Here is a 10498-nt window from a genome sequence, read left to right on the forward strand (position 1 = left end):
AAGAGTACTATGTGACTGAGGACTATGCTTAGATAGTTTGGATATGACAAGAAGGATTTCTTGGGGTGTGAAAGTCTATAGATTCTTGATTATTATCTCGATGTGTGGTATAGCCTTAGATATAGATGTATTGGTGGATCTTTTATTTGTTCGTTTCAGGGATGAATGGGATTCTTGTATCTTGTTGACGAGTATAGACTCGGGAAGATTAATTGATTGTATAGTAGTTATGACCATGTTAGAGTCACAGAAGATGTCAATTTAAGGTCCAGCAGGTGGGTTATCTCCTGCTATGAGGTTTGACGTTGTGTCATTCTTATAAGACTTATGTGGAGAAATTTTCTTCTACCCAGTGGAATGTATGTACTATGATTAGTGTTCAGATCACTTGAGGAAGTTTGTACGACTGTCACGAGAAAGAGTATGCACTCAGTAGATTATTTGGAGTGTGTGTTGATTGATAGTACATGAGCTTATAAGGAATTCAGCTAAATAACAATGCGAGACCATGCCAGTTAAGAAGGAAGAGTATCATAGGTTATCAGATGATGCATTTGTGGCTTCCAACCAACTGGGGAGTCAACCATCGATGATTAGGTCATATGGGTATGTGTTGTTATAGTTCTTGGACTAGGATGTGCTTGTGGATTAGCTATCATTTGAGAAGGGTGGCATCGAGAAAGATTTGACCAAGGAATTGCTAGGTGCATGATGTACTAGTCTTTATTTACATATGAAAGGTGTGGAATGACTTAGGTTTGGTATTCATTGTGGGGAGGGTGTGAAAGGAGAAAGGATTTACTTAGTTGCTTAAGGATGAGGTTGCATCTTAAAATATTTATGTGATAATGGGAATAAGTCGCTCGGTGCGTGTGGGTTGTGCATTGAAGTTAGAGAAGAGTAGATGACTCTCGAGAAGGCCTTAATGGGTTCAAGATTCATGTGTGGTATCTAATGGTTTCCAAAGTTGTATATGGATAAGACTTAAGTTTTACATTGGATGGTTCCAGGACTTATGGTATTTCAATATATCATTATTGATTCTACATTGCAGTATCAGAAACATGAAAGGAATAGCTTCAGATCATTAAGGTCTCTTTAGACGAGCATTTCAGTTTGAGATACTTTTGGGTTTGGTATTCTGCGTGATTTGGTTCATTGAGATAGATTCAATTCTGATGGCTTGGCTATATGCTAATGGGGTCTTGAATAGTTCATGATGGTTTTGACCACGGCTCAAGGATGAGGTCCTCTACAGGTATATAAGATTTATTGTTTGTTGTGATGTTCTCCTAGATTGAGTTAAGTGAAAGGTTTCTTGTTAACAGAGTGTTTATCCTACCAGTGATTCAGAGTTGATGATGAGATTCTCTTATTTTTGTATTGTAGTATGATAGAGGCGGTGAGCCATGTGAGATTGGGATTCACTGGACAAGGTTGCGATTTAGTTTTAAAGGAAGGTCATGGGTTCTAGACAACATGAGGTATTTGATATGCTTAAGAATGTGCTAGCACTATCTTGTATCGCTGGATGAGGTGTGTGATGTAGAAGACACATTGTGGATTGATTTGCGGATACTTGAGTAGTAGTACAAAAATCGCATAGTTGGTGACTCTTGATGTACAGATTTTGCTACGGTAGAGCGGAAGATTTATGGGAATACTTCTCATGAGGTGATTGTGTATGAGTGATGTATCACTCATTTGAGTGGGAGAATTGGAGATCAGACATGGAGATTCTTGTATTCTCAAAGTTTTGAGATTTAACGTTCTCTAAGGCAGAATATTCCTTGGTTCCGGACTGTGAAGGCGTATTTTACATCGAATCTGGTTTGCTTACTCTTGCACAGCATTTACTATGGGTATGTATTGGGCGAAATGGATGTTATTCATGCTATGATATGTTTTATATGTTACTCTCTTATGTTATGATGGGTTGTAAGGCTACTTAATTATTCACACGTCTATTATGGTCTTGTGTAGGCCTTGTGGCTGATGGCTCTTGAGATGTTGATTTTCTAATTGCATCATAGTTGAGCTTGTTTTATTCATAGCGCAATATGCTATCCACCCCATCCCCTTGTTATGTTTATGCACTTTGCGCGCTTGTTATTGATACACGTATTTGGGGAGAATGAGAATTTTTGGCTCAATGAGTATTCTCATGTGGATTGATATGTTTGGATTGGGTTGCGCATCGCAACGATGTAATATTGGATTGGGATGCACGCCACAACAGTATGATGTGGGATTCGATTTCTCATTGCAATAGATTTATGATTGGATGCGATTCCTTATACTTATTCTATGTATTTTAATTCTCCCTTATGGGGTGGATTCATAGTGTTATGCTTTTGGTTGCTATATATGTTGAACTTGCTGGATAGTTCTCTTATTTGGTTATCTTTCCATTGTTGGTCATATTCAAGATGTTGTTGTCACGGTCCCAAAATCCCACATTAGTAAGTCGTGATGGCACCTAATCTATAATACCAGGTATGCTAACACACATTGAGAATTTAACAGAAATAACGACTAGGATATTAAATTTAACTAATAAACATCATGATAAAATCAAAATGGATCAACAATTACAAATCTCCAAAACCAGTGGAATTGGGTCATAAGTTTTACTGAAATATACTAAGAATTAATACAATACTATTCGAAAACAAAAGAAACACTAACATAAGGTCTCTAAAAGGTGACTCCGAGGCCTGCAAGCATCAAACAGGTATACCTTCAAGTCTCTGCAAAGTTTGAGTCAAATCACTGGCGTCCGTCACGAGTAGAAGTACCTGGATCTGCACAAAAATATGCAGAAGCGCAGCATTAGTACACCATAAAGGTGCCAAGTAAGTATCACACCTAACCTTGGTAGAGTAGTTACAAGGTCAGGTCAATTTACCTACTAGACATAGAACCTGTGCAAACTGCCAATTTAATCTAACAACAGGGAAGTAAAAGCAATTAAATGACAATAAAGCAGTTTATCAATACAAGGCTAACAATGGAAATAAAAGCAACAAATGATAACAAAGAGGGAACATATAATTAAGACAACAAGTAACCAATTACAATAAAAAAAAATACAACTGGAATGAAGTAAGGGAACAAAACAAATACCGTTCAACTTAGCAAGCCTTTCAAATATCGAATGTACAACAAGAATCATACCGAGTTACTACACCTCATATTCATATATCATAAATCACAATTATAATCATTCTTATATCGCCGCATGAGCCTTGTATTTATTTTAAAAATATTTCTCCCGAAATAGCTACGTGCGATTTAGCTATCTGACCGTGTGGCTTCAAGTAATTCTTTTACTAGCAACAAGTGTATAAATCTCATCTTATCTCGTCGCATGCTCTTCAATACTCGTCGTTATATCGCCGCATGTACATCAATATCACAACACAATAATAAACCTGCACCACGCGTGCTCATATGCCACAACATTACCAAATTCAACAATACTAATGTAATCACAACATATAGCCCGCGTCTCAACCACAATATGTACAAGAATATCAATACTGAAGTGAACGGGAATAACTCAACAAGGAAAGGTATTCCAATAACTAATAATTTCAACCACAAACATGTTAATAGCTGTCAACAGCTACAAACTCTATAACTCAACAATGAAGATATTTACATGAAATGGCTACATCAAATTCTAATGAATAATATAAGCTTAACAGCGAAAGAGATGGCATAAAATAGCAAGTACAACTAAATGCATGAGAATAACTCGACAATGGAAAGAATAGCATGTGACAACAACTACTAATAGATGCATATAAGAGTAACCGCGACAATGGAAACTAGAACATATAAATATAATGAAAACTTCAATTAAATCATGTAAGATCAAACTTGACAGTGTAATATAGAACAAATTCTAGTTTGATCATATCGCAAAGTCTTATCATATCGCAGATGCAAAAAATTGGCCGCAAATGCGAACCTACTCAGCCCAGGCCTATCTCGCAAATGCGATCAAGGTGTTTCAAATATGATACATGATGCCCCCTATCATAATCTCAACAGCCATGTTGGTGCTCGCAATGGCAACAACTGTAACACCAGCACACCATCAACCTATAACCAGCTCAATCCAATTCGAAACACGTCTGAAACTTGTCCAAGACCTCGGGGCTCTAAAAGAATATCCACATAAGTCTTAAAACATCATACAAACTCGCTTGTATGATTAAAACACCAAAATGACATCTGAAACCACGAATCGGAGACCAAAACAAGTGAAATTCAAAAAGAAACTCAAGAATCACTAGAATTGCAACCAAGCATCCGAATCCCATCAAACCAACTCGGAATAACACCAAATGTTGCAGACAAGTTCGAAAGAGAAAAACGGACTTATTCCAAGTCCAAAAACCAAATTCTTAACCCGATAGCCAATAAGTTAACCTGTGGTGAAACCTAAAGGAATTTCTAAACCTCAATTTGCTAGCTTTCGCCAAAACAAGTCAAATCAACCTATGGACCTTCAAATTCAACTTCGAGCATATGCCCAAGTCGAAAATCATGATACGAACCTATTGAAGCCATCAAAATATCGTTACATGGTTATTTTCACCAAAAGTAAAACCTTAGATAATATTTTCAACTTAAGCTTCTAACCTAAGAACCAAAGGATCCAGGTCAATGTAAAACCTTTCCAGAATGAAACCAACACTCCTCGCAAGTCATAAAACTATAAATACACATACAAGAAGCTTAGAAAGTGTAAACGGAGCTCAAATACATCAAATAACCTATTGGGTCATTGTAGTTGCTTATTTGGCTCTCGAATCGCGTCGTATGAGGTTCTAAATGGCATTTGATGTGGCTTGTTGTCAAGAAACTTGTAATAGGTTTGAGAAGGTTATTTGATAATGATTTAGTGTAATCGGGATTGTATAAGGTAGGTTTGAAAGAAAACTGCCATTTAATCAGTCCACAGTTTGTCAATGGTTCTTGTTAGGCAAGGAACTCCATGACTTGTTGATCTTATGGGTGGTAACGAGTTTCAACATGTTTCTTTTATTATTAGCAGTATTGTGAAGGTTTGGCACAAGGTTTTATTTGATATAGGGTATATTACTGGTACTAGATTTGGCAATGAGCAGCTATTATAGACAGAAGTTATGTTATGGGTAAGAGAGCTATGAGGTATATCAAATGGTTAAATATTAGGAGTACAATTATGGTTTGATACAGCCTGCGGAGATTGATACAGTGAATATGTACAAGAATCAGATCTCAAAGAAAGTTTCAAAAGTTGGAATTTGGTTCTAAGGATTGTAAGATAATATCTAAGAAAGGATGGATTTCTTTACTTGTTTAACTATGAACTTATTCCGGTTGATTGAACGGTCATCGATTGACTATACATATTCATTATGTATTGATTCGGAAAGGGTATATATTTGGGTGGTAGTTGAACAATATCACTCCTAACGTTTGTGAGGAATCAATATAGCAGGTTTAAAGGTGGATAGGAATATCGTCAAAGTGAGCGGTAAGATAATTTGAGCTAGCGTAGTTCAGGAGAATATACCTAATAACTTATTATAGTTACTCGGGAGAGAATTACGACACCTGAACTATTTATGATCAGTAGAGAATACTTCGGTAAAATTATAAGAGATATAGTAGGAAGGATTTCGATAACTAAAAAAAATTATACTCTAGGCCTCCTTAATCTCGTCTTAAATTTCATCCTCGTTAGTTAATAAATTTACTGCTTTATTGTTTTTGTTAGTTAGTTTAAAATACAAATCACAATCTTTATAACTAGAAAATTATTTGAACTTGTGTTTCTTAGTAATATTGAACAGATATAATTAAGTCTTAGTTCTTTACGGATTGGACTGCGAATTCTTAGACCAGGTTATATTTACAGCAATTACTTAATCCTTTTTATAAGGTATAGTTGGGCATGATCAGCAAACGGTGCCTTTTTTATAATCTCATATGTTGTCTTCTTCTGCATCTTTCAATTAGCGACTTGATCCTTCTTCTGTTCTTTTATTCATCGGGATTATTCATTTTCCACTTGATCTCCCATATTGGACAATCCCTAAAGAAGTAATCAAGACTACCACAGTTGTAACACCAATATGAGTTGCTATTTTCTGGAGCCTTTGTTTGGAGGTGCTACTCTTTTCTGGAAACCATTATTCTTTTTGATAATATGTTGGAATTTGCGTGTTAGCAATTCCATGTCATCGTCATCAGCTTCTAGTTTTATAGTGTCCTTGAGAACTAGGTTCTTGTCTTTCGGAGTTCAGCCATCCCATGATCCTTAATTCCTTATGCCTCTTCAACTCATAGGTATTGGGATTTTCAATGAGACCATGAATAATCAACGCCTTAAGATCTCTTGCTTTAGAGATTACGTTCATTTTGTTTTCCTAATAAGTAGGTAGAACACTTAGAAGTTTCCTCGTAAGTTTATGTAGAAATAATTTCTCCAAGAGAGTTTAACCACTAATGATCACTGTGAACCGGATCTTAATGTGTCCATACTGCCTTGTGACCATATCGACTTTTGACTGTGTAACATTATTTGTGCATTCATCAGTAGTTTACAGTGCATTCCAGATATGCTTTGCATTAGTATATGTTGTGACTCGATTGTACTCATCTACACCAATTTGGTAGATTAAGATCTTTTTCGTCTTGGTATTTTTCTCAACAACATTTTTGTCCTATTTATTGTATCATTTCCTAGTCTTAGGAGCAGTTACTCTTTTCTTTGTTCATAGGGATAATGGGACCATCCATAACTACATCCCATCAATCCAAATCTTCACCCATTAGGAAGTCTTGCATCCTTAATTTTCACCATCCATAATACTTCTTGTTGAACAACGGTGGTCTTGTGGTTGATTGACCTTCTTGTACGCTTGGTGGTGCAACCATCATGGATTCTTTCGAGGTATTGGCCTTATTTCGAAAGAACTTGCTCTGATACTAAATATTATTTTAGAGTGCACCTAAACAAAAGAGAAGATGAGAGGGTGAATTGTATCTTACCCGATTTTACCTATTAAAGAACCTGGTTCTTCAATATAGATTCTGGTACCAATAGAAAGTAAAATGCTAAATTTAAAGGACAAAAATAATTTTACAGGGAAAACCTTCTTGCTAAAGGTAGTAAAAATTACGAGCTATCTGTGTGGGATTATAGGCAGGGGCGACCCTTCCATAAAGCAAGTAAAACAATTGCTTTAGGCCCCACATTTATTGGGGCCCCATTTTTTGTTACACCTAAAATGTGGCTATGTATAACTTTTAAAAAATGTTCTGTGAGTTTGATTTATTTCTTTAATTAGTATAGAGAAGAAGGATTTGTAACTGCTATGATTTCTGCCAAGAAAATTGCACTTGAAATGTATATTGAGCCTGAATTTCGTAAGAAACGTATGATATATAAGAAGTAACAATTTGATGAGAATGTTGATAATAAAATCTCAAAATCTTTCGAATAGTCCTTTGGAGTTGATTACTTTATACATAGTAGACAAAGCTATTTTTTCACTTCAAAATAGATTTGAACGATTCGAAGCATATGAAAATATTTTTGATTTTCTATTTAGCAGTAAAAATTAAGATCACTAGATGATGAAAATTTGAAAAAATATTGCCTTGATGTTGAATGTTCCTTAAAGCATAATAATCAATTCGATATTAATGGTTTTAATTTATTTTCGGAATTAAAAATATTAAGAAAAATAGTACAATTAGAAGATAACAGTTTAACTGATACACTCAGTCAAATAAAAAAATTGATTTTTTTTTCAATGCCTATATTACTTATGGAATAATGCTAATAACTCTTGTTTCCATTGTTTCAGCGGAAAGAAATTTTCAAAATTATAATTGATAAAATGGGAAAATGCATAAGTACTCCCCTGACCTATACCCGGATTCCCAATTACACACTTTTTCTTTGTGGAAATCATATTACCCCCCCTAAACTTATTTTAAATGGAATTATTTGCACCCTAAAACTAGACAACCAAACTCTTGGCAAGTGGTGAGCTACACGCGCCCCCATATGTATTTTTAGTACTTTTTTATTCTTTCTTCTTTTTCTTATCTTTTTTTCTTATTTCTTATTATTCTCAGTTTTTTGGTTATTTCATTCTCTTTCTTTTTGTTTTGGTCACCGGCGGCATAAATTGGTGGTCGTCGGAATTTCACAAACACCATTTTTTCCGGCGACAGATTTTTATCCCGATCTAAGTGTGTTTTATTTTATGATATATATATATATAAAAAAAAAATTCTTGAAAGTGTAATTTATGAGTGGGAGGAAGAGCAAAAGAAATAAGAACGAATATAAGCTGAGAAAACTTTTTCCAGTTAAAATTTCAATACATCATTTTTTTTCCGGCGTGGGAAGGTTTTCCGATGATGAATTTTTCCCCCCAAATCTGAGTGTATTTTGTTTTGCTTATGAATAGATCTTTTTGAGAGTTTAATTTGTGTGTGAAAAAAAATGGAAGAAAAATGGTTAGATAAAGTCGTCAGTGAATGAATATCCGCCGGAATTAGAGAAGAAACGAAAAAAATGAAGAAGAAAAAAGACAAAGGAAAAGGAAAAAAAGTAAGAAAAAATGGTAAAAAAGAATAAAAATTAAAATCATTTTTTCTTGCTTCTCACTCTCCTTTGGGAGAGTGAAATGCATACACTCTGTCACGCCAGCGTTAAGGGTGCAAATAATTCCATTTAAAATAAGTTTAGGGGGGTAATAAAATTCCCGCAAAGAAAAAGTGTGTAGTTGGGAATCCGGATATAGGTGAGGGGGGTACTTATGCATTTTTCCTTGATAAAATCTTACCTAAGATCAACAATGTCTCAATAAAAATTAAATGAATTAGCTATATTGTTAATTAAGAAAGACTTATTAGAGTTATTGGTTATTAGAAAATTACTAATTACTTTGTATCTAATAAACGCTAGAAAAATAGACTTCAAATATATAAATAAATAAATTTTTTTAAAAAAAAAATTAAGGCCCCTAATAAAGTTTGACTTTTGGCCACAAAATTCGTAGGACCGCCTCAAATTATAGGTAACAACTCAATAATTGAAGGGACTATAAACTCTAGTACTTTAATCCCCGCAATCAACTCGATTTTAAGTTACAAACTCTATAAGCAAAGGGACTAACTCTAGCACCTTAACTTCTATAATCAACTCGACTGTAGCAAAATTTTCAAGACCATAAACTCTAGCCTAGAAAACAAAATAAAATTTTCAGAATTTGATAACCTATTAATACACTTCTTAAAAGTAAAATAGGTTACAATTTAAGAACATTGAATTAAGACTCAACAACTAAAGAATTTAACAACTTCATTTTCAGGACCAAGTTCTTCAGTAGTGCAGCTTGAATTCGTGAAAGGACCTTCTTGCTTTATTTTCTATTTGCCTTGAATAATTTTTCATTTCCTTGTAATTGCATGTAATAGTGTAAGAGACAATAGCATTAACGTGTTGCTTTATAAGCATGAAGTTGTGCCGAAATACTACTCTAACTTTTGCTCCAAAACCTAGAAGAAACCAATTAAGAAAAATAATCCTAATAGGCCTTGGTTTCCTAAAAGGTCTCAAATTTCACAAACCTTTTTCCTTTTCGCAAGTGTATCAATTAATTGAATCCTGGTTGACCACGAATTATTCCAGTACAATATTTGTAGCCCACGAAATCAATTCTTCCATAAGTAAGGCTTGAAGAATCTTACTTGCATTAGGAATCGGTTTCAGTTCCTGATCGACGTGCCTCAAGAAAGTTTGGTTTGATATCTGCTTGACAAGTCATCAATTCTATTTATTAATACATCAAATATTTTTTCAAGGGATCTGATTCGTCAACGACTGTTTGTTAATTATTAAAACTAATTTAAGTTCAACTCAATAAGAACTCACATGTGTGCTTCTTGGGGAGCGCTAAAAGGACCCATCACATCCTAATAACATAAAGTTGGAGCACAATATAGATTATTATTTTTCTTGCTAGACCCGTTCGGATGGTATGATGCATAGCTACCACAAAATATCATGGAGGCCTAATGAAATTATACATCTGTAAGTCGAGTCGGAATCAGTATCCATAACTCGACTTGTATCCAATATACAATAATTGTAGATGTTCTCAAGTATATATGAGAATGACACAAAAACAAATAAATACGGTTGTAATAAATGATGATTGTTAAATAGTACGCTAATATAGGTGAATTCAATGTGCACCTTCAGACAATTCCGTTTGTTAGCTTCTAAGCATGTTTTCATGATTGCAAAGTAGATGTAATCATGGAAAAATTACATCCCACTCGCAAGCGTACAAACAAACTTTATTACACTTAATAAAGTAATATTATACTGCATTTTTTGTTCTTTTCTTTTGTTCGGCCTAGACAAATTACACATTATAGTTTTGATCAATTGACGTTTGATGGTGAAATAACT

Source organism: Nicotiana sylvestris, chromosome 12 (assembly GCF_000393655.2).
Source record: "Nicotiana sylvestris chromosome 12, ASM39365v2, whole genome shotgun sequence".
Lineage (NCBI taxonomy): Eukaryota > Viridiplantae > Streptophyta > Magnoliopsida > Solanales > Solanaceae > Nicotiana > Nicotiana sylvestris.